This window comes from Canis lupus, chromosome 7, assembly GCF_048164855.1.
Source record: "Canis lupus baileyi chromosome 7, mCanLup2.hap1, whole genome shotgun sequence".
Classification (NCBI taxonomy): domain Eukaryota; kingdom Metazoa; phylum Chordata; class Mammalia; order Carnivora; family Canidae; genus Canis; species Canis lupus.
The window spans coordinates 51,892,751-51,920,522 of NC_132844.1; the positions used below are offsets into that span (position 1 = coordinate 51,892,751).

The 27,772-nt window shown below is 42.2% G+C and overlaps 1 protein-coding gene and 1 pseudogene across 1 annotated transcript in view; one reads left to right on the top strand and one right to left on the bottom strand.

Moving 5' to 3' along the window:
• The first annotated feature begins 3,879 nt into the window (after positions 1-3,879).
• GCM1 (glial cells missing transcription factor 1) overlaps positions 3,880-27,772 on the top strand; it is a 45,367-nt gene continuing 21,474 nt past the window's right edge. Inside the window, exon 1 of the mRNA XM_072831585.1 lies at positions 3,880-3,933. The gene's annotated coding sequence lies outside the window, so the exon portion shown is untranslated. The remainder of the gene's footprint in view (positions 3,934-27,772) is intronic.
• Positions 12,997-13,659, bottom strand: LOC140636309 (oligosaccharyltransferase complex subunit OSTC-like; annotated as a pseudogene).

Genomic DNA, 27,772 nt, shown 5'->3' on the forward strand with positions numbered 1-27,772 from the left:
ACTCAGTATTTTCCACATCAAGTATAGAGTGAGCCAAAAACTTAGTTCTTAGATTACTACCCATTTATTTTGTTAAATAAATACTTAATTGTGCCTAGTGAATATTTTACTTAACTGTATTTGTGAGGTAGAGTGGCTTTAGCTTCTGTTGACTTTAATTTAAAGGGCCAGAGTGGACACACCAGGATCCTGGGTCCTGGGGCTTTAGTGGAGCATCAGCTTGGTTTAAGGAGCTGTGTAGGCATCTCACCCCAGCCAGCTCTTGAACAGGGACTGGTTTTAAGGGTTCCGTCTTGTCAGTAATAGACTCAGGCTCATTCCCTTGGGAATCACTTCAATTCTTTTTCAAAAGGTCTGTCTTTACCAATCTTAAGGGGCCCTTTAGATGCAATTACCTTGGTCAGGAGGAGCAGTTCTGTCTAAATGGCCGTGACCCCCACACCCTCCTATTCCATTTGGTTCTGTGGCTGCCTGTAGGTTTTGCTGTCTGCAACAAGCAAGCTTGAGATGAATGAGGAACAAAGATAACTAGGGGCTCTCCAGGCCCAGCAGAGTGTCCTATCTATCCTTTTCCACATTGCATTATTAATACAGTAACAATGCTTACTTAGTTATCTGCAGCATATGATTTTTAAAAATGCATAATACTAATATTGCTGGATTGATGGTTCTTGTATTTAATTATTAACTAGTAGAGAATCTGCAGTTTTAATGAGAACTAATGGTAACATAGGAAACCGTCCTCCTCCTCTCTCCCTACAAATCGTAGGGCCAATTCCAGCCATACCCACCTATTGGAGGGGTGAGTATACCTTTAGGCGCGCAGGATGGCTGTCAGTTTATCAGGCTCCCCAGGCTCCCTCCTCCAGAGCTCCAGATGCAAATTTGAGGGATCCAGGGTGGAAGTGGGAGGAGCTTGAGTTTGGGGTTGGTAGTAGCTTTTCTACTGGTTTTGTCCTAAACAGGCCTTCCAGGTAAGATAACTTGATCTAGACTACAGCCTTCGGTTCTCCTGAAGGCAAGAGACAGCACATGCTCTAAATAATTTTTCTAAAACAAAGAAAGGTTCGCTGAGATAATCAGCCTCTTGTGGTCTAGGCAATGTGAGCTGACCAAATTATTTAAGTAACACTTTTTTCTCTATTTTTTCCATCTCCCTTCCTCCCTATTTTTTTTTTATTCTCCAGCACTTTGCTTTGCCCCAAATCTCCAAGCAAGCCTCATCAAGTTCACCTCGAGTCTCTTCAATGACAACTTCATCAAGGAAACCTTGAAACCTGACAAAAGTAAGTGATTTGTTCTATGTTTACTAACATGTGAATTTTAAAAAGATCCCTACCTGTTAAAATAATTGCATTTAAAAAATAATTTTAATTTAATGTCAGGTAAAGATGTGAATTATTTTAGGAACAAATGGAATTATAATTCTGAGCAAGAGTCCACTCCTAACTTTTCCTTTGCTCTTATTTTGGGAAGCCTTACTTTGGTTTACAGAGAGTGAGTGACCTGGTCATTCTTTGGACCCTCATGAATAGGAACGTGGAAGCCAGCCACCCAGAAAGCTGGAAACAACATTGTGGGGTGAAAAAAAAATCAAGGTTCTCAATTTCATTTTTTTAAAGATTTTATTTATTTATTCATGAGAGACACAGAGAAAGGCAGAGACTTAGGCAAAGGGAGAAGCCTAATACAGGACTCGATCCCAGAACCCCAGGATCACAACTTGAACCGAAGACAGACATTCAACCACTGAGCCACCTAAGTGCCCTTGAAGTCTTTTATTTGAACGAAAATTAATTGGATTCAGGGAATTAATACACTGGGAAGTATTTATTGATTTATTTTAATATTTATTCATTTTTTAATATATTTTTAAAATTTTATTTATTTATTCATGAGAGACAGAGAGAGAGAGAGAGGCAGAGGGAGAAGCAGGCTCCATGCAGGGAGCCTGATGTGGGACTCGATCCCAGGTCTCCAGGATCACACCCTGGGCTGAAGGCAGCACTAAACTGCTGAGCCACCTGGGCTGCCCCACACTGGAAGTATTTAGAAGTGCTCTGTTGACCTGAGCCAGAGGATAGGTAGATGGAGGAAATGAGGGTGAAGCATAGAAAGGAAGTTATTTGATTGGCTATTGCTTAAAGCCTAGTTGGCTGTGATTGATTATCTTTAGGTTTTGATTTCTTAAGCTCCAGGCATTCCAGGCTTAGGTTTTGGTTTGCTTATGCAGGCCACTAAACCATTAGAACCATTTTGGACCAATGGCCTCCCTGTCCCATTAATTTAACAGGGTAAAATGGAGATAACACATGACTGTCAAGGTTGTTGAAAAATTAAGTTTAAAAAATGAGGATGAAATCATCTAGTAAGTAGACATTCAATTCATTCAACAAATATTTATTGAGTGTGTGTCAGTTTCAAGCACTTGGAACTAAATAATTGAACAAAGCAGACAAAAATATATTGCCTTGTGCAGTCAACATTCTAGTAAATTGCATAAGTAAGTACCTAGGAAAGTATATGAGAAGTTTTGTTTTTTTTTAAGATTTTATTTATTTATTCATGAGAGACACAGAAAGAGAGGTAGAGACACAGGCAGAGGGAGAAGCAGGTTCCATGCAAGGAGCCCAGTACAGGACTTGAACCTGGGACCCTGGGATCACGCCCCGAGCCAAAGGCAGATGCTCAACGGCTGAGCCACCCAGGCATCCCAATATGTCAGAAGTTAACAGAGTGATGTCCTACAGTAGAGCAGGGGATGAGGGATCAGGAGGTCAAGGTAGGTCACACTGAAGAGGTGACATTTGAGCAGATTTTTTAGAAACTATTTTTTTTTTATGAGAGACACACAGAGAGAGGCAGAGACATAGGCGGAGGAAGAAGGCTCTCTGTGAGGAGCCCAGTTGGGGACTCAATCCCAGGACCCCAGGATCACAACCTGAGCCAAAGGCAGATGCTCAACCACTGAGTCACCCGGGTGGCCCACATTTGAGATTTATTGTACTTTAAGTAGGGAGAAGTGTTGCAGAGAGAGGGATCAGCCAACACAAAATCCCCCAAGCAGGAGCAGCCCCATTTAGTCCAGGAGCTGCAAGCAGGCTGGTGTGTTGTACTGAGTCAGGAAGAGATGACAGGAGATGGGATCAGAGAGTGTGAGTGGGGAGACAGCAAGCTAGATCACGTAGAGCTTTATAGGCCATTAAGGGACTTTGGCTTTTGCTCTGAGTGAAATGGGAAGCCACTGGAGGGTTTGATCAGCCTTAAAATGTTTCCAGGCCACTGAATGGAGAGGGAAAGTATCAGATAAGGGTGGAAGCAGGGAGAACTGCCGGGAGAGTTGGCCTTAATCTAGGTGAGAGATGATGAGATAAGGTGAGGTCAGGTGAGAAATGGTCCATTGCCAGGCAAATTGTGGAGATGGAACCAACAATCTTTCCTGACAGATTCTAGGTGGAGTGTGAGAGAAGAGTGGTCAAAGTGATTGCAAGGATTTAGGCCTTAATGGAAGGGCAGTGTTGCCAATCACCAGGGGTGGGAGGACAGGCTGGGGATGGAGGGGAACCTGGGTCTCAGTCTGTCTGACCTGTGGACTGGCATGTTGATGCCACTCTGTCTGTTAGATGCTGGCCTGGCTATGTAAGTGGGCAGTTGGATAATGAAGCTCAGTCTTCAGGACGGGGTTCTGGGTTGGGGGTATACCTTTGGGAACATTAGCATAAGAGCCTGCAGGAGCTTGTGCAGGAGAGAGCAGGGGTAGGGAGAAAGGTCCTGGGGCCTCCAGTAATAAGAGAAGAGGAACAAGGAAAAGAGATTATGAGGAAGTGCCCAGGAGGTGAGAGAAAAATCTAGAAGGTATAGTGTCTCAGTAGTCAAGTGAAAAGGAGCTTTGGGGCCAAGAGCGTTCACTGTGTCCTGCTGCCCACCCACCAGGTAAGAGGAGCTGAGGACCAGCCGATGGTGCAGCTTCACAAGGTACTCATAGAGCAGCCTCGGTGGAGAGTGAAGGGCAAAGATTTAAGTGCGATTTGGGGAAGGAGGAGTGTGGTCCTCATGTGCAGATAATTCTTTGGGATTTTTGCTATAAATGAGAGCAGTAAATAGTAGGGGCAGAAGAAGCCAAGAAGAGGTTTTTTTTTTTTTTTTTTGGTGTTTTGTTTTTGTTTTTTAAGACTGGAGAAACAACAGCTTTTCGGTAGGTTTATAGGAGGAGTGATTTAGCAGATGGAAAAATTGATGAGGCAGAGTTCGGTGGAATTAGAAAGGCAATATTCCTGGGTAGGGAAGATGGATGGGATTAAGTGGTTTTGGATTGGAGTGCAGATAGATGAGGGGTCAGCAAACTTTTCTACAAAGGACCAGACAGTAAATATTTTAGTATTTGCGGATATACAGTTTCTGTTGCAACTATTCTGCTGTGTCTCTAGAGCCGACACACACAATACATAAATGAATGGGTGTGGCTGTGTTCCAATAAAACTTCATTTAGGTTCACTGAAATGTTAATTTCATATAATTTTCACCTGTTACAAAATATATTCTTGTGATCTGTGCACCCCACCCCCTCCCTAATTATTTAAAAACTAAAAACCATCCTTAGCTAGCATGCTGTACAGAAATGGGTAGTGGGCTGGATGGCTCATGGGCCATAGTTTGCCAACCCCCAATCTAGGTGACAGACGGGAGGTTAACCTGGATGGATATAAATAAATTGGATATAAGTGGTGAGGGGAATCCAGGAATTCTCCCAAGTGCTTCAATTTTCTGTCCAGTAAGACCCTGAGAATGAGGAGAGAGAAAGTACAGTAGGTTTGAGGAGAGAAACAAAGGCCAAAAATACAGAGGGTGACTTGACCAGGAAGAGCCTATTAAGTAAAATGATTCTCCATGAAGCATGAAGGCCCCCTTTGAAGTTTGCGGTCATGAATCTGAAGTGAGATCTGTTCGGTGGGGTTGTGTTTTTCACCAGCCACAATCGGCTGCTTGGATGGGGATGCAGAGTTCTCAGAAAGTTGGGTCTTCCCAAGCTGTGGTTTTGCTAAGGGGGAGGTTCTGAGTAGGAGGAGGTCCAAGAAGTTGCGTTTGTATAGGAGAGTGATTATTATGGTTGTTGGGTTGTGAGGCTAGTAAATATAACAGGATGCTGAGTTGCATTTGAATTTCAGATAAACAAAAAATAATGTTTTAGTATAAGCAAATCAGGTGATTAGGTGGGAGGGAGAGAGAACATGAAGTGGTTGAGGGAGTGTTATGGGGTGGGGTGTCAGTGGATTAGAAGTTCTAGTTTGGGGAAGAATATTGGAGATGCTACCAGGAAGGCCGAAGTAGAATCTATTGCTTGACCTTGAAATTATGAGCAATTGCAGCTACTGATCATGACAAGGTTCAGGGTTCAGCCACTGGTCATGACAAGGTTCAGGGTTCAGCCACTGGGATATGCGAGTAGCACTGGGTGGACAACAAAACCATTGAAGCTAAGGAATTCAAGGAACTCACCATTCAGAGGGAGCAGATACACTGGTTGCATATTGATAATGCCCTAAGAAGGCTGAAATAATTGCATTCTTCCCATGTATCCAGCACCGTGTTGGGGCATGAAATGAAGATTAATCAGTGTTCCAGTCTATAGAGTGACATAGAAAGTTCATTTAGAACTGGATCAATGGGGCACCTGGGTGACTCACTCAGTGATTAAACGTCTCCCTTTGGATCAGGTCGTGATCCTGGGGTCCCAGGATTGAGTCCCGCATCAGGATCCCCACATGGAACCTGCTTCCCTCTCTGCCTATGTCTCTGCCTCTGTGTGTCTCTCATGAATAAATAAATAAATTCTTTAAAAAAAAAAAAAAAACTGGATCAGGGATGCCCTTGAATGTTATGCTAAGAAATCTAGGAACGTTGGTTTAATATCCCTCCCCTTCCCTGTGATGAGAAATAGTGAAATCAATGCAGCTCAACTATTTGACATACCTGAATATGAGAGCTTTTAAAAATGGATTTGAAACCTACCATGTTACAATAGTATATAACCTGGGGTTGGGGAAACTGCAGTTGGTTCTTTTTAAGCTTTCATAATCTCCTGGTTACTTCTAAAATGAAAGTAATTTACTTATTTTTATTTTAAAGATTTTATTTATTTATTCATGAGAGACACAGAAAGAAGGCCGAGGGAGAAGCAGGCTCCATGCCGGGGAACCTGATGTGGGACTCAATCCCAGGACCCCAGGATCACGCCTTGAGCCAAAGGCATTCTGAACCACTGAGCCACCCAAGCGTCCCTAAAATGAAAGTAATTTAGAAAATACTTGAAGAACTCCCACCCACCCACCCTGCAACAAGTGAGTAAAATCAGACAATAGAAAGAGGAAGGTTGGGTCCTTGAAATATGCATTGGATCTGTGGGTGGTGCCTTGGGGTTGGCCTCAGGAGGGGTTAGGAAGGAGCCAGCATGGGCTGGGCATTGGGTCAGACCTTTGAGAAAAGGGAAGGAGTAAGCAAACATAATTTTGCTCACTCCTGTCTCTGTACTGCTTCAGGACACACATGCTTCTCCCTCCCCACCCCCTCGGCCCCCCAGTCGAATGTACAGGTTGTGACTAGGATTTGGAAACTAACTGGAAGTCAGAGGAGACATCAAGGGGCCTTCAGAGGTGCCAGGTTCTCAAACTACAGTCCACATTCTGTGAGATGTTGGCCAAGATGTGCAGCCACTGCTTAGGGAAAAGTGAACTCCCTTTGTTATCCAATCAGAAATGGAAAATGACTGCTCATTTGTACAATTGTAATAAATTCAAGAGAAGACTGCAATTCAGTAGAGAAGCCACAAACCAACAGCACATAGAGACCCTTCTTGGGGCCGGGAGGGGATGCCAGAGCCTTAAATGAAAGGGAACAGGTCAGGAGATGGCTAAAAAGCCCTCTACCCTAATTTCAGAGGCCAAGTCGAGACAGCAGAGAAGGGGTATTTTTATTATTATTATTTTTATTTTTATTTTTTAAAGATTTTCTTTATTTATTCATGAGAGAGAGACAGGCAGAGACACAGGCAGAGGGAGAAGCAGGCTCCACGCAGGGAGCCTGACGTGGGACTCAATCCCAGGACTCCAGGATCACACCCTGGGCCGAAGGCAGATGCCAAACCGCTGAGCCACCCGGGCTGCCCTGTCCCCCGTTCCTAATAGAGCTCCAGGCACAGACACATCAATAAATATTTGTTGAGTGAATGAAGGGGTATGGAACAGGAAAAGAGATTCTTTGGAATTTCCTAGGTTATATTTGACCTATTAACCGATATGTGTCCTTGGGCAAGTTAATTAACATCCCTGAGCCTCAATTTCCTCATCTGAATAATGAGTGATTCCAGTCAACACCTCCACACCTTTTGCAAAGATGAAATGAGGTAACACTTAACAGTAAGAAGTAGTGATTGTTGCTGTTGCCGATAGGAAAAGAGATAGGGAGGAGTCATTTTGAGGTAGGAGCAGGTTTTTAGAAATTACTTGACAATTTAAAGGGGGTGGGGTGGGACCTTTAAAATTTTTGGAAATTCTGTAACCTAGGAGAAAATTTTCCAAGGTAAGGTAAAGAAAAAAAAGTATTTGCTTTCCATTACATGTCAACTCGTATGGGAGACAGTTGTATATATATTATATGGAAGCAAAGCCCTGGAGATAGATAACATCCTGAGCAAATACAAGTATGCAAGTAGCAGCAGGTAAACCGTGAAATAAAACTTTAACCCAAACTGTCAGATATCAAAACCCGTAATACTGGGGCACCTGACTGGCTCAAGTCAGTAGAGCGTGCGACCCTTGATCTCAGGGTTGTGAGTCCAAGCCCCATGTTGGGTGTAGAGTTTACTTAAAATCTAAAAACAAACCCCTGATATTTCTACTACACCAACAATTTAGGCTCAAGTATCTTACAATGGTAAAGGTGACTGGAGAGGTTTAGTCCAACCCCGAGTACAGAGCCCACCTCTTGGCAAAGGGTGACTTCTATATTTGTGCCATGAGGAGATCTCTCTCTCTTTTTTTTTTTTTTTTAAGATTTTATTTATTTATGAGAGTTAGAGAGGCAGAGGGATAAGCAGGCTCCATGCAGGGAGCCCGACGTGGGACTCGTGGGACTCGATCCCAGGTCTCCAGGATCACATCCTGGGCCGAAGGTGGCGCTAAACCGCTGAGCCACCCAGGCTGCCCTGAGGGGATCTGTTAAGACAGACAGGTTCATTCTGAACAGGTACTGATTCAAAGGTTCTTTCCAACAAATTGAAATTGATCTCTATTTGCCCCACTTCGGCACTGGCTCTGGCTGTGGCACTGGCTCTGGCCTCCGGAGCTGCGCCCAGAAATCCAGGCCTGCCTGAGGACATGGGGCCACGTCCTTGTGACCATGGTGCTACCACTCCTTTTCTCGCAGTGATTGCTAACAGATGAAATAGCTCTCTTGTCAGTCACTCCCAAGACTAGTGCCTGCCTGGTGCGAAATGTGAGATGCTAGCTCCAAGCCCTGACCTGAGAAGCTTGTGGGAAGATCAAGTTAATGCTCCCCTTAATTCATTCAGTCAAGAAGCATTTATTATGTACCAGGTACTGGGAATATGTCACTTGACAAAATAGCCACCTGCCCTGGGGGGAGCTTTTCTTGTGTGAGAAAATAGAGAAGGTGATCATTGCTAGGGGGAAAAATTGAAGCAGGTAAGAGGAATTGGGAGTGTCAGAATGGGAAGTGTGCTGGTTTCAGTTTAAGTGGGATGGCCATGTAAGTGAGGATGAGGAGGAGGTGAAAAAGGTATCTGTGAGGTTATTGGGAAAGAGCAGTGGGGGGCTGCATGGGTTTTGGGGGTGGGCAGAAGGAATTGGCTGTGCAAAGGTCCAGAGGTAGGAGCCTGTCCAGTGGGCAAGGAGCTGAGTGAACCAGGTGAAGGGGAGCTGAAGGCCCCTCGAGAGGCGTGGGCTGGAGCTGCATTGTCCACTGCCATGGCCTCCAGCCACACGTGGGTCTCAAGCTCTTGAAATGTGCCTAATCCAAACTGAGACATGCTGGATGACTAAATGACATGCTGCAGGTCAAAGACTTTCAATGAAAACAAGAAGGTAAGATTTCTCAATGTTTATATGGAGCCTGTGTTGAAATAATAATATTTTAAAATTCATCTCACCTGTTTCTTTTTACCTTTTTATTATGGCGACTGGGAAATTTTAAATGCCACACATGGCTCCTACTTCTGTTAGTGCTGTTCTTCTATACCTTTCTAAGGACTTTGCTTTTATTTTGATTAAAATGGGGGGCTTTTGGAGAGTTTAGAGCAGGGGAATGACATGGTCTAGCTTTTTGCCAAAGGATCATTCTGGCTGCTATATTGAGATTAAATTGTAGAAACTCACTTGTGGAAGCAGGCAGACCAGTCAGGAGGTACTGGCAGTAAGTCAGGGGAGTGATGATGGTAGCTTAGCAGAGTGATAGTGATGGAAGTCATGAGATGTGGTTGGAGTCTGGATATATTTTGAAGGTAGACACTGGAGGATTTCCTACAGGAATAGACATGAGAGATGAGAGAAAAGAAGGAGTCAAAGATGTCTGTGAATATTTTGGTTGGAGAAACTGGAAGAATGGGGCTGCCATTAACTGGGTTAGGAAGACCACAGACAGAGCTGTGGAATATCAGGATATCAATTGGGATGGCAATTAAATGGTTGCTATGTGGATATTTAGTAGACCATTGACCGTGTAAAGTAGGCACTCAGGGGAGAAGCCTGAGCTAGAGGTATATATTTGGGAACTGTAACATCTAAGTGGTATTTCAAGTCAGGATACTACAGGAGCTCACCAAGGGAGTGAGATTATGTTTAGAAGAGAAGATGAGGTGCTTGGGTGGCTCAGTTTGTTAAGTGGTGGACTCTTGATTTCATTTCAGGTCATGATCTCAGGGTTGTTAGATGGAGCCCAGTGTCTAGCTCTGTGATGAGCATGGAGTCTGCTTGATATTCTCTCTCTCTCTCTCTCTCTCTCTGTCTCTCTCCCTCTCTCCCTGTACTGCTCCCCTGCCGTCCACCCAAGCCCCTGCTCATGCGTGTGCACTCTCTCTTAAAGAAAAAGAAGTCCAAGGACTGAGTTTAAGAATAAGACTGGGGAGAAAAGGTGGAAATCAGCAAAAAACTAAGAAAGGAAGAGGAAGAGCCAGGTTATGGTGACCGCAGGAGCCAATGAAGGACGTGTTTCCAGGAGAAGCAAGTAATAGACTGTGTCAAGTGCTCTCTATAGGGAAAGATGAGGATGAAGAATTGACTGTTGGATGTAAGTGATGTGCAGGTCAGGAGGAGTTTCTTTGAAATGATCTGAACAAAAGCTTGATAGCAGTGGGTTTAGTGGAGAATGGTGGGAAGGGCTTTGGAGACAGCATCAGCAAGCATGGATAACTCCAAAAATTTTACTGGAAAAGCAAGGAGAGAGATGAGGCCAGAAGCTACTAGGTAACTGGGGCTAAAGAGAGAGATAAATAATGATGGGACACATAAGAGCAGTTTCATGTGTTAATGAGAATAGCACAGGAGAGAAAGGAAAGTTGATGATATGTTAAAAAAAAAAAAAAGTGGAAAATGCTAGAGTTCTGTTCCCATAGACATGAGAGGGGATTCTCTTGAGGGCATGGACAGGGTTGCCCTTAAGAGCCTGGACAGTTCATCTACCGTGGCAAGCAGGAAAGCCAGCTCTCAGGGTGTGGCTGTTGGGGATCGAAGCTCATTTCCAGCTGCTTCATTTCTGCAGTGAAGTGGGAAGCCTGCCCATCAGCAGAGTGAGGTGGTGGAGGTGTGTGGAGTGAGTTGAAAAGTGTTAACTAGCTGTCTCGGACACGATGTGAGAGTGAATACACGGGGGACATATAGGATGATTAAGGGTCTTCGTGGGATTTATGGACGTGGGTTTAAAGCCAGAGTGGTGAGCACAATGTTCTGTTTTCTTTGGCCACTTCTTGCTGCAATGGGCCGGGACTGACCAGGGTAAGCGAAGAGTGGAATGATCCAGGGCTGTGCTACCTGCAAACGCCTTGAGGGTGGATTCAAGGGAGCGGTCTTAAGGATGCCTCTTAATGATTGCTGCAGAGTTCCCGCGTTCAAACAACTGCTTGCTGAATGCTCACGTCCTGTGGCCGCAGTGTAGCAGACCTGCTCCGGGCTCAGCGCTGCCTCTGGGACCGTTTGCTCTCACGCTGCTCCGCCTTGGCCTAGGCGGGAACGTCGGCTGAGGCACCAGATAAGACAGGGCTGCTACCTCCTGGCCAGTTGCCGCAACTGCAGACACACCAGGCCCAGCTCTACAACCAGCTTCTCGCCATCTGGTAAAACCAATGGCCTGGCTGGCCCAGGAGGCCACCACCTCTGCCTTTCCCCAGCCCTCAATTTTCCATTCTCATTCTCAGGAGCAAGCAAAGTAATTCCTACTAAAGGACATTTCTTTCTTGGGAACGTTTCCATTTTAGTGGACAACTTTGAATATCAAAAGCTCACAAGAACCAAGGAAGTGAAATAGTCATTTATTTTCAAGTGTCTGGGGAAAACCAATGCAGGAAATATTTTATTTTATTTTTTTATTTTTTTATTTATTTTATGATAGTTACAGAGAGAGAGAGAGGGAGGCAGAGACACAGGCAGAGGGAGAAGCAGGCTCCATGCACCGGGAGCCCGACGTGGGATTCGATCCCGGGTCTCCGGGATCACGCCCTGGGCCAAAGGCAGGCGCCAAACCGCTGCGCCACCCAGGGATCCCAGGAAATATTTTAGATTCAAGGGTCTACACTGCGACCATCTTTGCCCCCTACAAACACACATATGCTACCATGAAGACAGGGCATTACACTCGGAGTAAGTTCACTGAATGTGAACTTTATGTTTTTCGATCAGAATTCATATTAGATGTTTACTGAGACACAGACTGCCATAGGTCCTACATAATGTATTCATCACCCAGTGGTTTGGTTTAAAAAGCTTTGTTGTTGTTGTTGTTTTTAAGATTTTATTTATTTATTCATGAGAGAGAGAGAGAGGCAGAGACACAGGCAGAGGGAGAAGCAGACTCCATGCAGGGAGTCCTATGTGGGACTTGATCCCAGATCCCAGGATCATGCCCTGAGCCAAAGGCAGATACTCAACCACTGAGCCACCCAGGCATCCCTCTTGGTTAGAATTTTTTTTTTTTTTAAAGCAGTCAGGTCCATCTAAGGACTACTGAAGCAGGTTCTGCATTTTTAAAAAAGATTTTATTTATTTATTCATGAGAGACACAGAGAGAGAGAGACGCAGAGACATAGTCAGAGGAAGAAGCAGGCTCCATGCAGGGAGCCTGATGTGGAACTCCATCCTGGGTCTCCAGGATCACGCCCTGGGCTGAAGGCAGGCGATCAACTGCTGAGCCACCCAGGGGTCCCTTGGTTAGAATTTTTGCAATTACCCCTTTTAGTATAATAGTGCTGAAACCCTTTAAAAATTAAATAAATTATCTGATGGGATTAAACAACATGTCAAGCTTTATTACTATATCAGTTACCTGGCAACAGGACCCAAAAGGAATGAAGCTTCAAGTGGGCAAGCATTTATCAGTTAATTTTAATTTTTATCAAAATAATACCTGACTATAAGTTCAAATAGTTAAAAAGGCTTATGGTGAAAAACTGCAAATAGCTGATCTGCCTTTTTTTTATTAGAAAAATTATTTATTTCTGCTCCTTTCATACATCTTATTGTGCAGAAACAGTCTCACACATATCTGAATAATGTACTGTCACACTGTTTAAAGGCAAAGCACCATAGGTAAAGCTGATCAGAGTTCTCAGCTTATGGGATCTTGCTTCCTGATTTTACATTAATTTTTGAAAGTCAGAAATGTCATCTCCACAAAATGTTAAGGGGGCTGTAAGAAATAATCACTTTATTCAATATTATAGTTGTGGAAATGGGAGTATATTTTCTTATGAAAAACTAAGAAGAAAATGCCACTAAACATCATTGGTGTGTCAGTACAGGCCAGCAGGAGACATACTGTGAGAAATTTGTCTCTTTGATACCAAGAAGACATTCTAGTTCAAGCTTTAATATGATTCCTATTTCTCACGAGATGCTTCTTTTCTGCTGCTTCACTTTTTTTCCATATTTCACATCAGAGGATTGGTACAGCCTTTAAAACTTCATTAACAGGAGCAAATCCAATATCCACGGATTTCTTGTCAAAAGGCATTTTTTAACCCATCAGGTAGCCCGGCAGTTTCATTCTCATGAATACTCTAGCCATGAAAAAACTCAATAGGACACAGACGAATCCAATGAATAGAAGAAATCTATTGAGTTTTGGAATGTTTGGTGCATTCGATCAGTCCAGGATTATGAAACCTAAACCTCCCATTGTAAACAGGAAGCTGGATGCAAGTCCTTCCATAATATATTGTCCATTTACTCTGTAGGCCAAGAAAGCTACTGGTCTCTGATGTCCATGTTCATCAGTCATAGAACCAACACTTGGAGGTTCAACAATAACATCATAAATTATTCACCGTCATGGCCGACGACATGTGCACCCAGGGCGGCTTCTTCAGCTGCAGGTTGGGGCATTCGAGCACTAAGAACGGGACGCGGTACAAGGTCTCCATGTTGGTGGCGGCAGGGGTTTCTCCTGATCTGCTTTTTTTTACTTCCTACCCTTGTACTCAGGGAAATTACCCATGTCTTTTTTTTTTCTTGGCAATTTTTCTTATAAATTATCTCCATGTTTCTGAATAATATGTTTATACTGTGTTTCTCAATTTCTCTCTCCTCGGATAATTATATAAAGATTTTTGGCTAGTCAGTCATAGGCATTTACATTTCTTCGACAAAACATTGTTCATTGCTGAGGTACAAACTTTTGGTTTTCCTGGAATTAATAATTGCCTTATTTTTTGTATTTGCCTATTTTTCAGTGTATCCCTAATTAATTTACTTTACTGAATCTTTGCCACACACTAATTGATAATATTGCAAAGGCACTGCTTCTCATTTTTTCCTGTAGACCTCTGTATCAGCATTCTCCGAGAAACAGAATAGAGTGTGTGTGTGTGTGTGTGTGTGTGTGTGTGTGTGTGTGTGTATGGTGGGAGAGAAAGAGATAAAGAGAGAGTGCATTTCATTTTTAGGAATTGGCTCACATTGTGGAGATTGGCAAACCAAAATCTGTAGGGTAGGCTGGCACAAGTCTGAAAGCAGTCTGGATATAGAATTCCTTCTTGCACTGGGAAAGAAGTCAAACTCTCACTCTGCAGACGACATGATACTCCATATGGAAAACTCAAAAGACTCCACCCCAAAATTTCTAGAACTCATACAGGAATTCAGCAAAGTGGCAAGATACAAAAATCAATGCGCAGAAATCAGTTTGATTTCTATACACTAACAATGAGACAGGAGAAAGAAATTAGGAGTTGATCCCATTTACAACTGCACCCTAAACCATAAGGCGTCTAGGAATAAACCTAACCAAAGAGGCAAGGGATCTGTACTCAGAAAACTATAGAACACTCATGAAAGAAATTGAGGAAGACAGAAAGAAATGGAAATGTTCAACACTCATGGATTGGAAGAACAAATATTATTAAAATGTTTATGCTACCTAGAGCAATCTATACATTCAATGCAATCCCTATCAAAATACCATCAACTTACTTCACAGTATTGGAACAAATTATCTTAAAATTTATGTGGAACAAAAAAGGAAACCAAAGCTGGAGGCATCACAATTCCAGACTTCAAGTTCTATTATAAAACTATAATCATCATGACAGTATGGTACTGGCGCAAAAAGAGACAGATGGATAATCAATGGAATCAGAATAGAGAAACCAGAAATGAACCCTCAACTCTATGGTCAACTAACCTTCAACAAAGCAGGAAAGAATATCCAATGGAAAAAAAGTCTCTTCAACAAATGGTATTTGGAAAATTTGACAGCCACATGCACAGAATGAAAGTAGACCATTTCCTCACACCCTACACAAAAATAGACTCAAAATGGATGAAAGACCTAAATGTGAGACAGGAATCCATCAAAATCCCAGAGGAGAACACAGGCAGCAATCTTAATGACTTTGACCACAGGAACTTCTTACTAGACACATCTCCAAAGACAAGGGAAACAAAGGCAAAAATGAACTATTGGGACTTCATCAAGATAAAAAGCTATTTGCACAGTAGAGAAAACAGTCAACAAAACTAAGACAATTGACAGAATGGGAGAAGATATTTGCAAATGATATATCAGATAAAGGGCTAATATCCAAAACCTATAAAGAACATGAAACTCAATATCCAAAGAACAAATAATCCAATCAAAAAATGGGCAGAAGATATGAACAGATATTTCTCCAAAGAAAACGTACAAATGGCCAACAGACATGTGAAAAAATGCTCCACATCAGTTGGCATCTGGGAAATACAAATCAAAACCACAACAAGATACCACCTCACACCAGTAAGAATGGAAAAATTAACGAGTTAGGAAATGACAGATGTTGGCAAGGATGCAGAAAAGGGGAACCCTTGTACACTGTTCATGGGAATGAAAACTGGTGCGGCCACTCTGGAGAGCAGTGTGGAGATTCCTTAAAAAGTTGAAAATAGAGCTACCCTACGACCCAGCAATTGCAGTACTAGGTATTTACCCCAAAGATACAGATGTGATCTAAAGGGGCACCTACACCCCAATGTTTATAGCAGCAATGTCCAAAACAGCCAAACTATGGAAAGAGCCCAGATATCCATTGACAGATGAATGGATAAAGTAGATGTGGTATATATACACAATGGAATACTACTCAGTCATTAAAAAAAATGAAATCTTGCCATTTGCAATGACATGGATGGAACCAGAGGATATTTTGCTTAACAAAAGAAGTCAATCAGAAATACAATCATCATGATCTCACTCATGGAATTTAAGAAACAAAACAGGATCACAGGGGAAGAGAGGAAAAAATAAAACAAGATGGTATCAGAGAGGGAGATAAACCATAAGAGACCTTTAATCATAGGAAACAAACTGAGGGTCACTGGAGGGGAGGAGGATGGGGTGAATGGGTGATGGACATTAAGGAGGGCACATGATGTAATGAACACTGGGAGTTGTACGCAACTGATGAATCACTGAATGCTACCTCTGAAACTAATAATACGGTATATGTTAATTAATTGAATTTAAATTTTAAAAATTTCCTCTTGCTCATAGGATGTTATTCTTTTTTCTTTTAAGGCCTAAAACTAATTGGATGAGACCCATCTATATTATATAGGGTAATCTGCTTGACTTAGTCTGTTGACTTAAACCTTAATCTCAACTAAAAGAATCCACCTTCAGCAACATCCAGACTGGTTTTTAACCACATATCCAGGATCTTGGATTAGCTAAATTGACACATTAAAATTAACCAGCACCAAGGCACCTGGATGGGTCAGTTGGTTAAACGTCTGCCTTAGGCTCAGGTCATGATCTCAGGGTCCTGGGATCGAGTTCCTCATTGGGTTCCCTGCTCAGTGGGGAGGCTGATTCTCCCTCCCTAGTGCTCTCTCTCTGTCAAATAAATAAATAAAATCTTTTTTATTTATTTATTTATTTTTTTAATTTTTATTTATTTATGATAGTCACAGAGAGAGAGAGAGAGAGAGAGAGGCAGAGACATAGGCAGAGGGAGAAGCAGGCTCCATGCACCGGGAGCCTGATGTGGGATTCGATCCTGGGTCTCCAGGATCGCGCCCTGGGCTAAAGGCAGGCGCCAAACCGCTGCGCCACCCAGGGATCCCAATAAAATCTTTTTTAAAAAAGATTTTATTTATTCATGAGAGAGAGAGAGAGAGAGAGAGGCAGAGAGGCACAGACACAGGCAGAGGGAGAAGCAGGCTCCACTCCATGCAGGGAGCCTGACCTGGGACTGGATCCTGGGTCTCCAGCACCACACCCTGGGCTGAAGGCGGCACTAAACCGCTGAGCCACCGGGGCTGCCCAAAATCTTTTAAAAATTAAATTAACCAGCACCAAAAAAACAAAACAAAACAAAACAAAAAAGCAAAACCCAAACACATAAATAAAATTTAACCCTCACACTTTCTTTCCCAGAATACTCTGTTCATGCATATAGTTTCTGCTCATAATTATGGTCTTCTACATACCTGCCCTGATGGACTTCTCTTCATTGTGCTCCTGGAAACCTTTCTCATCCAATTACCCCTATTTTGGGGGAGCATAGCTGCCTTCAGTAGTTTCCGGTGCACAAGAAGCAAAATTTTTAGCCTTTCAATGTTTAAAACATTTTTATTTTTCCCTCACATTTGACTGATGTGGCTCACTCTAAAATTCTGGGTTGGAGATGCTTTTCCCTTGGAATTTTGGAGGTATTACTCCATCATCTGCTGATTTTTCAGAGTTAGTACTTTTGAATAGTCCAGTAAAATTCTGATTTACCTGCTTTTTCTCTCCGGAAGTGTAACAATTCTTTCTCCTGACTCCCAATGTCCTGAGCTTTTCCAGTGATGTGTCAAGGTTGGGCTTTTTTACTCACCTGCTGAGGATTCAGTATAACTTGCTGTCTGGAATCTCATGCCCTCCAATTCTGGCCAGAAAAATTTCTTATATCACTTTGGTTTTTTCCTCTTTTCTACTTTATTTTTTTTAAGATTTTATTCATTTATTCACAAGAGACACACACACAGAGAGAGAGAGAGAGAGGCAGAGACAAAGGCAGAGGGAGAAGCAGGCTCCATGCAGGGAGCCCAATGTGGGACTCTATCCCAAGCCTCCAGGGTAACACCTTGGGCTGAAGGCGCCACTAAACCGCTGAGCCACCCAGGCTGCCCATCTTTTCTACTTTCAATTATTTCTTTTTCTGCTAGCTTCTAACTTTAGTGGGTGGTCTTTCTAATCTAACCCTTGAAGCTTATTTCCTATTTTTGTTTTCATTCAGTTTTGATTTAGTCTGGTTGGTAGGTTTCCTTGATTTTAGTTCCCTAAATTTTTATGATTTTTTCATTTTGACTGTTATATTTACAATTCCCTAGAGCCCTTTCTTACTTTTTGATATTTTTTTCTTTTTTTTTTTTTCCTGTAGCATCTTGGCTGTTTCATCCTCCAGGGACTTCAATGACATAGTAGCAACATCTTCTGGTACTCTCCTTCCTCCAAGGCGTGGTTAGCTGGTTAGTTTTAAATCTCTTTCATGTTGGAGGCTTTTCCCAAATGTGTAGTCATCCTTGACTGTTAATATTTAAGAGTGAGATCACTTTCTTAAATTTATTTATGATAGTCACAGAGAGAGAAAGAGGGAGAGGCAGAGACATAGGCAGAGGGAGAAGCAGGCTCCATGCACCGAGAGCCCGATGTGGGATTCGATCCCGGGTCTCCAGGATCGCGCCCTGGGCCAAAGGCAGGCGCCAAACCGCTGCGCCACCCAGGGATCCCGAGATCACTTTCTTAAAAGCTAATTTGTAGCTCTACATCTGTAGGTTAAGCCTGTGGACTAGTGAATTCTCTTTTAGGGGATTGGTCCTTGAACTGTCCTTTTTATCATGGAACGCTAAACTTTATTTTTCTAAGCCTGTTCAATTTCTGCAGAAAAGAAGGGTCATCCATTTCCTACAGCCAGAGTAATGTCCAACAAGGCCTAAGAGGAGTGGGAAAAAAGGCTGAGGGCAGAGTGGGAAAAAAGGCTGAGGTCCCCACAGTTAATTTTTAGACTTTTATTTAGTTGAGCTAATTTCAGCCTGGTGCTCACTTCAATCTTCCCTTATTCTTTATGTCCCCAAATGGCAACTGTCTCCAAATCCAAAGCCATGGTCATTCAGTTCCCCAAGAGAACAGATCTCAGCTCTCCTGTTGACTGGGGAGGCATTATCTCGAGTGGATTAAGGAAAACAACTCGACTACTTAGTACATTCCACCAATGCTTTTGCCTCACTCAAGCCTGGCCTTTCTTAGTCCCTGGGGTCTCCAGCCACTAAGCCTGTGAGCCATTGGCTTTCCTTTTTTTACCTCCATTTAAGTTGGAACATTCTCTCCCCTTCCTAAGTCGCTTCCCCTCATGTCTACTTTGTCTTTCAAAAAATCATTGAAATCCCTTTTCTCCTGTGTCCTCCTTGCCTCTTTTTGTTATGGTGATGGTGGTGAACTTTTTCCTTAATAACATTTAACATTTCTTTTTTTAAAAATTTTTTTAAATGTATTTATGTATGATAGTCACACACAGAGAGAGAGAGAGAGAGGCAGAGACATAGGCAAAGGGAGAAGCAGACTCCATGCACCGGGAGCCTGACGTGGGATTCGATCCCGGGTCTCCAGGATCGCGCCCTGGGCCAAAGGCAGGCGGCCAAACCGCTGCGCCACCCAGGGATCCCTACATTTAAAATTTCTTTACAGTTAGTCTAGCAGAGGGATTGGGGATGAAGAGGAAATAAATACCTATGGACAATTTGTTGGCTAGACGTTTTGATGAAGAGACAGGAAAAAGTGCAGAGGTTGGGGCAGGTCCAGAAAAGACGTTCATGTAGGGCTGGATATATACAGGCCTTTTGAAGGTACTGAGTCCCTGGGTAGAGCCAAGAAAGGTTCAATCCAAGAGTTTGCAAGGAGACTGGAATACTCAAGGGGCAGTTAGTCTACTTCATAATTTTGTTCTAGGTACTCTTTGTCAACCATCATATGTTCTGGTTTTTAAACAAATATGATACATATAATCAACTTTATACCTACTTTTTCTAAGCTAAGCATGAGGATCAAAGAGCAATGTTCTTCCTACCCAACATGTACAAGCTAACCCTCCCCTGCCACTTTTTGCAGATTTCCTCTCACTACTGCAGGGTCTTTAACAGAACCTCAGATCATTTTATTTCTTTTTTTTTTATTTTTATTTATTTATGATAGTCACACAGAGAGAGAGAGAGAGAGAGGCAGAGACATAGGCAGAGGGAGAAGCAGGCTCCATGCACCGGGAGCCCGACGTGGGATTCGATCCCAGGTCTCCAGGATCGCGCCCTGGGCCAAAGGCAGGCGCCAAACCGCTGCGCCACCCAGGGATCCCATCATTTTATTTCTAAGTAAATATATATGTTAGTAGGCCTGCTGTCACACAGACACATCATAGTAAAAAAAATAAAAAAAGAACTCACCATAATGGAAAACTGTCACATTAAATCATAAGATTAGAAGGATCTTAAGTGTGATGTTGTCTAGCTGATACTACTGTGCTTCAGGGCAAAGTGATATTGTACGTAGGAAATGACTCTAAATGCTCATTCACAACTACGGACAGATGGCAGGGGCAGAGGGACAGTGCTGGGGTTGCTGTAAGACCTCTAGCGGTTGTCCTGTTCCATGTTGCCTGGTGATGACCAAATGGCTGAGATTCTCAGCTTCTTCATGTATGAAATGACACAAATACTTGCCTTGACTATCTTGTAAGATTGTTGGAAAATCAAGTGTGGTCATTCAGATCAAAATGTTTCCCTAATTGTGCCACTACACTGATATATTCAGAGATACGTTAATGGAATTTGCCCGGAACTTTGTTACATTTTCTGTGGAATGTGAAATTAAATGCAGTACATTCCATGATCTTATGACACTTAGAATTTAGTAACAGCTCTTTAGGGAAGGGAGGAAAGTAACAAAGACAAAAATCTAGCTTTTTTTTTCTTTTAGTACCAGAATTTATGTCTCGAATCTGAAAGAACTCCGTGCATATTTTTCTGACCCATGTCTGCTATCATTAGCTGTATTCTACTTTCTTCTTTGGGTTGAGTTTCTCCAACATTCATTCATTCATTCATTCATCCATTTATTTAAAGATTTTATTTATTTATTCATGAGAGAGACACACACAGAGAGGGGCAGAGACACAGGCAGAGGGAGAAGCAGGCTCCATGCAGGGAGCCCGATGTGGGACTCGATCCTGGGACTCCAGGATCATGCCTTGAGCCAAAGGCAGATGCTCAACCGCTGAGCCACCCAGGCGTCCTAAGTTTCTCCAACCTTTTTTTTGTTCCTCTAACCTTTAAACAAAGGTTTAGAAAGCTTCAATGTGGTAGAAATGACCCAAATGTCCATTGGTAGATAAACGTATGAACACGATATGGTATATGCACACAATAGAATAGGATTCAGCCTTACAGAGGAAGGAAATTCTGACACCTGCTACAACACAAACCCAGAGGACACGATGCCAAGTGAAATAAGCCAGTCACAAAAAGACAAATGCTGCATGATTCCACTTATATAAGGTACTAAGAGTAGTTAAATTCATAGAGGTAGAAAGTAGAATAGTGGTTGCCAGAGCAGGAAGGGAAAGGGAGTTATTACTTAATGGATGTATTTTCAGGACACCTGGGTGGCTCAGTGGTTAAACATCTGCCTTTGGCTCAGGGCCTGATCCTGGAGTTCTGGGATCGAGTCCCGCATAGGGGTACCCGCAGGGAGCCTGCTTCTCCTTCTGCCTGTGTCTCTGCCTCTCTCTTTCTGTGTCTCTCATGAATAAATATGTAAAATCTTTTTTTAAAATGGCTGTATTTTCAGGTTTGCAAGATATAAAGAGTTTTGAAGATGGATGGTGGTGATAGTTGAACAACAATGAATATATTTACTGCCACTGAACTATACTTAAAAATGGTTAAAATAGTACATTTTATGTTATGTATATTTAGCCACAATAAAAAATTGGAAAAACAAACCAGCTTAAGTGCATGATAGATGTGTAAATCCAGTAGCATGCCCAGAAATAAAATCAGGTGTGCCTGCTTCTCTAGAATCATAACATGTCTCCAGCACAATAGTGGGTGTTCAGTACACTTGTGGGGCTTGTTGAATTGCATTGGGTTTCTACTCACCAAAGTTTTTAAGTGATTTCTTTCTCTCTTTTTTTTTTAAGATTTTATTTATTTGAGAGAGAGAGAGAGACATGGGGGCTCAATCTCAGGACCCTGAGATCACGACTTGAGCCAAAATTAAGAGTTGGACATTCAACTGACTGAGTCACCCAGGTGATTTTAATGAATTTTCTCAAGGTTAGGTTTTCTGGATAAAGTTTGAAGAAATTACAAGAAAGATGACTGAAATAAATTTCAATAAATACCAAGTCCCAAATATTACTCTAAAGAAAAAGGAAGAATTATAGGAATTATCAAACGAGAGTCCATTTCAGCTGAGTTGTATTCCTACTTTTCAAGTGACTGGAATTTTTGGTAGATGACCAGTCTTCCACTAGCAGGGATGTTGAGCAATCATCTGGTCCAGACCATGCCTTCAGGCAGGTAAGATATCATCATCCCATTTTACAGATGAGGCAATCCTGGTGACCAGAGAGGTAGAGAAACTCAGCTCAAGTCACACAATAAGTGAAGGAATGGCGTCCAGAACTCAGGGCTCCTGCCTGCCAGGACCTGTGCTTATTTCTGCTATGTCATGCTTTGTCTTCTCTAACTCCTCTAGATCTGTTTTTATTTATCACATTCTAGAATTAATGTATTAATCCTAATTATTGTGTATAAAATCTTTAAGTGTCCCAGCTATTGCCCTGGGAAAAGGCGGGCAGTTAAAAAGCTTTTCAGGGTTGATATGATAGATATCTGGAATTGAGTCTCAGATTCAGACTCTAAAAGACAGGAATTCATGTGATGGTTGATGAATTGGTTGACCTCTTTGACTCCCAAATTCCTCATATGTTTAAAAACATGCCTGATTCAAGGTGTTTTTGTGAGTCAGATGAGATTTGTTTGTAAAGATATTTTGTATAGTATAAAGAAAATGGTTTTTAGGGGCACCTGGGTGGCTCAGTCGGTTGAGTGTCCGACCCTTGATTTTGGCTCAGTTCATGATCTCAGGTTCATGAGATGGAGCCCCACCAAGGCTCTGTGCTCAGTGGGGAGTCGGCTTGAGACTCTTTCTCTTCCTCTGCCCTTCTCCTTCCCCCTACCCCTGCCTAGCTCCCTTTCTCTTTCAAATAAATAAATCTTAAAAAAAAAAGAAAAAGAAAAAGAAAGAAAAGAAAATGGTTTTTAAAGTATGGTCCAATGAATCTTGCAGGTACCCTAGACCCTTACAGGAGGTTTACAAAATTAAAACTATTTTCATGAATATATTAAGATATATTCTTCACTTCAAAATAATCTCACTATAAATCTCTCACACATGCAGTGTAGTTCCCAGAGCCTACATGACATCCGCATGTACTATAACAGATTGAATCCAGAAGCAGATATGAGATGTCCTGCTGCTTTCTATTGCGTTAGATATTAGATTTGCAAAAAATGTTACTGTGACTCATCCCATGAATTTTTGTTTTGAACATAGTTTTTTTTAAGTGATATTTATATTAAAATGAAATGGGTTATTACTATTATTTTACATCAATTAATAAATATTTCAGGGGTGCCTGAGTCACTTAGTGGTAGTGGGCTAAGCATTTATCTTTGGCTCAGGTCATGATTTCAGGGTCCTAGGATCCAGCCCTGCATTGGGCTCCCTGCTCAGTGAGGAGTCTGCTTCTCTCTCTGCCCCTCCACCTGCTTATGCTCTCATTCTCTCTCAAATAAATAAATAAAATCTTTTAAAAAATAAATATTCAAAAAAGTTTTCAGTTCTAATTTCTAATATGGTAAAGATTGACAGATATAACTACATAAACAAAAGCTTTTTGAGATTTTCATATTTTTGATTTTTTTAGTAATCTCTACACCCCACATGGGGCTCAAACTCATGACCCTAAGATCAAGAGTCACATGCTCTTCCAACTGAGACAGCCAGGTCCCCCAAGAGTCTCCTTATTTCTTAAGAGTATAAAAATGTTTGAGAACTGTTGCTATAAAGCACTGTACAAATGGTAATTATTTTTACTTTATATCGCTGACTTAAAAAGGAATGTCATGCTAAAAAACGATGCACCTTTCTTATGGGAAATTTAGAAAATTACAAATAAATATAAAAAAGGAAATAGTATGATCAACAATCCCATAATACAAAGAACAGTGGTTACCATTTTTGTTGCATTTTTTCTCAGCATTCTTTTATTTTTAAATTTGTTTAATTGAGGGATCATTAACACAATGTTATATTAGCTTCAGGTGTGCAATCCTTTGATTACAAATATTTAACCTGTGATTCCGCCAGGCTTCAGAGTTTGGGTGGCACCAGTCTAGGCTGTCAGGTGCTGGCCTTTGGCTCTACCTTCAGGATCTCAGCTCTGCACAGTTCTCTCTGTGTTTTCTTCAAGGGATATCTCATGTGTGTTCATCGCTGAGTCTTCAGTTACTGCATTTGTCCACCACTTTCTCCCTCTCCTGCTCTGCCCTCTATGGGGACGCTAGCTGCTAGAACCTCAAATGCCGGTGATCAGAAGCTCACAGGCAGCAGAAGTGGTGGGTGCTGGGTCTGCTGGAACCAGTCTTGGGTGCCATAGAGCCTCGGCTGAGGGCAGGACCTCCCTCCTCCAGCAGCATTTCATCCTGTGGACATTGGTGGTGCTGTTTTACTGACAGCATCTCTTTCTCCTTATCGTGTTACCCCCTCCATTCCTGCCACCTTTCAAGTCCTGAGATAGGAGCCCATGGAGAGCTGAAGATGGGGCAGTTCACACTCTGAGTGTGACTATCACTAGCAACAGCTCCACCCCACCCCATGACGGGTTCACTACTTCAGGACTTACTACGTGATGACAGCAGTTGTCAATCTTCTGAAAATCTTCTATTTTCACTATTCAAAATTAGTAAGAACCTCCAACAGCTTTTGATTATGTGGTAATATCTACCAATGTTTACCATATTGGAAATCAGAACAAAATAGCTTGAAATATTTATTAATTCTTCTAAAATAGCAGCAACAGCTTATTCCATTTTAATGTAGATCATATTCCTGCTTTGATTGTTCTGTGACTTTTTAAAAATCTGATTCCTAAATTTTAAAAAGTTGGTGTCAATTTCCTAATTTGCAAAATTATTTAAGAAACAAAATTGTTTTCTCAGTTCTGACTTTACTCACATTGTTATCAACCAGCAGGACATCCCATTTCTTGCCTTTTGGTACAAAACAAAAGAGCAGCAAACTTTTTATAGGAAACTGGAAAAAATCCACTTTTATGAATGTGAGAAGTTCTTTGTTTCGGGTTTTTTTCCCCTTTTGGGGGGTTGACCCTGGGTTCATAGTTGTGATTTTTATATTACACATATATCTATCAGTCATAGTTTCTGTAAGTAAAACTGTTCTCAAGTCTTAAAGTATGTATATGTTTTAAAGTAAGCTTTATGCTCAACATGGGGCTCAAATACACTACCCTGAGATCAACAGTTGTCTTCTCTACCAACTGAGCCATCTAGGCACCCCTTAAAGAAAGTATTTCTAAATTTCATAGTATTTTCCAGAGAACACCATGACATCCAGAGGCTTCCCCACCTGAACCACCAATTAGGCAACAGTCAACCATGTCTGTCTTGTCTGCCCAGATATTTATAGAGTACACTAAGCCTCTTATTTCTCAGAACAGATGCAGCTCAGAATCCAATTTAAGATGATGCAGGGTGGTCTTTAGAACTAAAGTATCCTATACAGACCTTGAAGAGTTCTCCATGTGAGAATCACAAATGGCTTAAAATTTGAGACACCCTAGAGGAAAAATCCAAAGTTCAGTTTTATGAACTTTTTATGAATGATTACCTGCTTTAAGGACTGCTTGTGTTGGTTCAGGGTTTAACTGAGATGATGAAGATTCTGTGTCCTGCACATTGACTCAAGTGAGATATTATGAAGCCTTTCTGATTTTAAGGGGTGTCAGACAAGTTCCTCTGGGTGCCCACCTTTATTAGAAGGATAAATAAAAAGGAGAGTGGTTCGTTTTGAAATCTGGGCAAAATTTAGGCTTACCTAGATTGGAGATGTGTTAATAGATCTTTAACAGGTGCAAGTTGAAGGACTCAATTCCAAGGAGTGAAAGTGTAAATGGTCTTTGTGGGTCGCATGATTCCAAATGAGAGGACTGGAGTGGGCCACAGACTTGCCTGAATCCAAATCTCTTTGCTCTCCCTTTGCTTATCTCTCTCCCTATGCTTTTTGCTCCCTTTGGTTTCATGGTCAGATTCTGTCCTGCAACAGCAGAGCTATGGCCATAGTAGCTCAGAGGCCAGCTTACAATTTGGCAGCTGAAAGGAAAGAGCAACCTCTTCACCTCTGACTTGGGAAATTCCAGAAGAGGACTGTATAGATCAGACTGAGTCTGGTGCTAGAAGGGACAGAAAATTCTGATGGATAGCCTTGTAGGGGGAGTGAGGGGGGTGGCAATAGCAGTTTCCTTAAAAATGGTGAGGTGAGGAGGCAGGGGGAAGTTGTTACCAGAAAGGGCTGATGTGTCAGATAGATTTCCTCTATCATAGAGGAAATCACTGTTATCTAGCTGATATTTCTCCTTTGACCAAGATCAGATTATGGATGCCAAGAGATTGGTTCCTTCGTGACCTCATAAAGATTGAGTTATTTAACCACTCTGTGCCTCAGTTTCTCGTACTAATATAACTTAATAATAATGTTATTTCGTAAGGTAGTTGTGAGGATTAAGTGTTTAGAACAGTACCTGACATATGGTAAGAGTTAAATAAATGGCTTAGTTCACAGTGGAGGGACCAGACAATGGGTGAAGCTAGGGCCTGGCACATCTATTGAACCGGGAGGATAGACAAGACTTGTAAATGCTGGAAAAGCTCATTCATCTTGTATTGCAAGAAGTCTGAAGGCCATAAACTGGAGACAACAGTGGTAGCCTATCTAGGCAAGCACCTCTGGCATACTTGTCCTGAAGCAGAGGCCATACAATGACACTCTCCTGGCCCTCTCTAAACATTTGGAAGTACAGGTGTAGGAAGCTAGGGTTGGTGTTGTGACTTGGATGTGTTGCTGGCCTTTAGGGCCTGGGGAAACAGTATGTTCATGGGACAGTCCTACACAGAACTATCCTTCCTAAAATGCCTAAAGCACCCCCAATGATGTGAGAATCCATCATGATCTCAGTAAGTAGGCCCCAGAGGGATGGGGAACACAAGAGCAGAGATACTGAGAAATCCAAGCTTCCGTGGTTGAGGTCAGTCACCAAGCAATAGGGCCTCTTAGCACCCAGCTTTTTAAATTTATATATATTTTATTTATTTGTTTGTTTATTTGAGAGAAAGTGTGTGTGTGCGCGCGCCCACACGCATGTGCAAGCCAGGGGTAGGGGCAGAAGAAGAGGGTGAAGCAGGCTCCCCACTGAGCAGGGAGCCCAATGCCCTGAGATCATGAAATGAGCCAAAATGAAGACTTGAACACCAACTGAGCCACCCGGGTGCCCCTGAGCACCTGGCTTTTAGGGCAGGATTCCTGTCTTCGGAAAGGAGACAGAGACTCAAAAAAGCAGAGTGGAGCTCTGAGTACATAGGAAGAAAGACAAGACTCCAGACCCTGAACAACCCTGGGCAGTTCATGCAGCACCTTGGCCAGCACGCTCTGGTTTCTGCCTCAGCGCTGCCACCTACATGCTTGCAAGTCACTATTTCTGAAAGCCTCGATGAACACCGCTGAAGAGAGGGTATAATAAGGATAGCATCTACCACATAAGAGTGCTCTAAGGATGGATTCTTTAGCAAGTGTTCGATCAATGGAAGTGGCCATGATTATTGTTGTCACTAAAAACAATGATCGAGATCCAATTAGGAGAATTTGGGTAAGAAGGTAGGATTCTGGCCTTGCGAAAGTACAA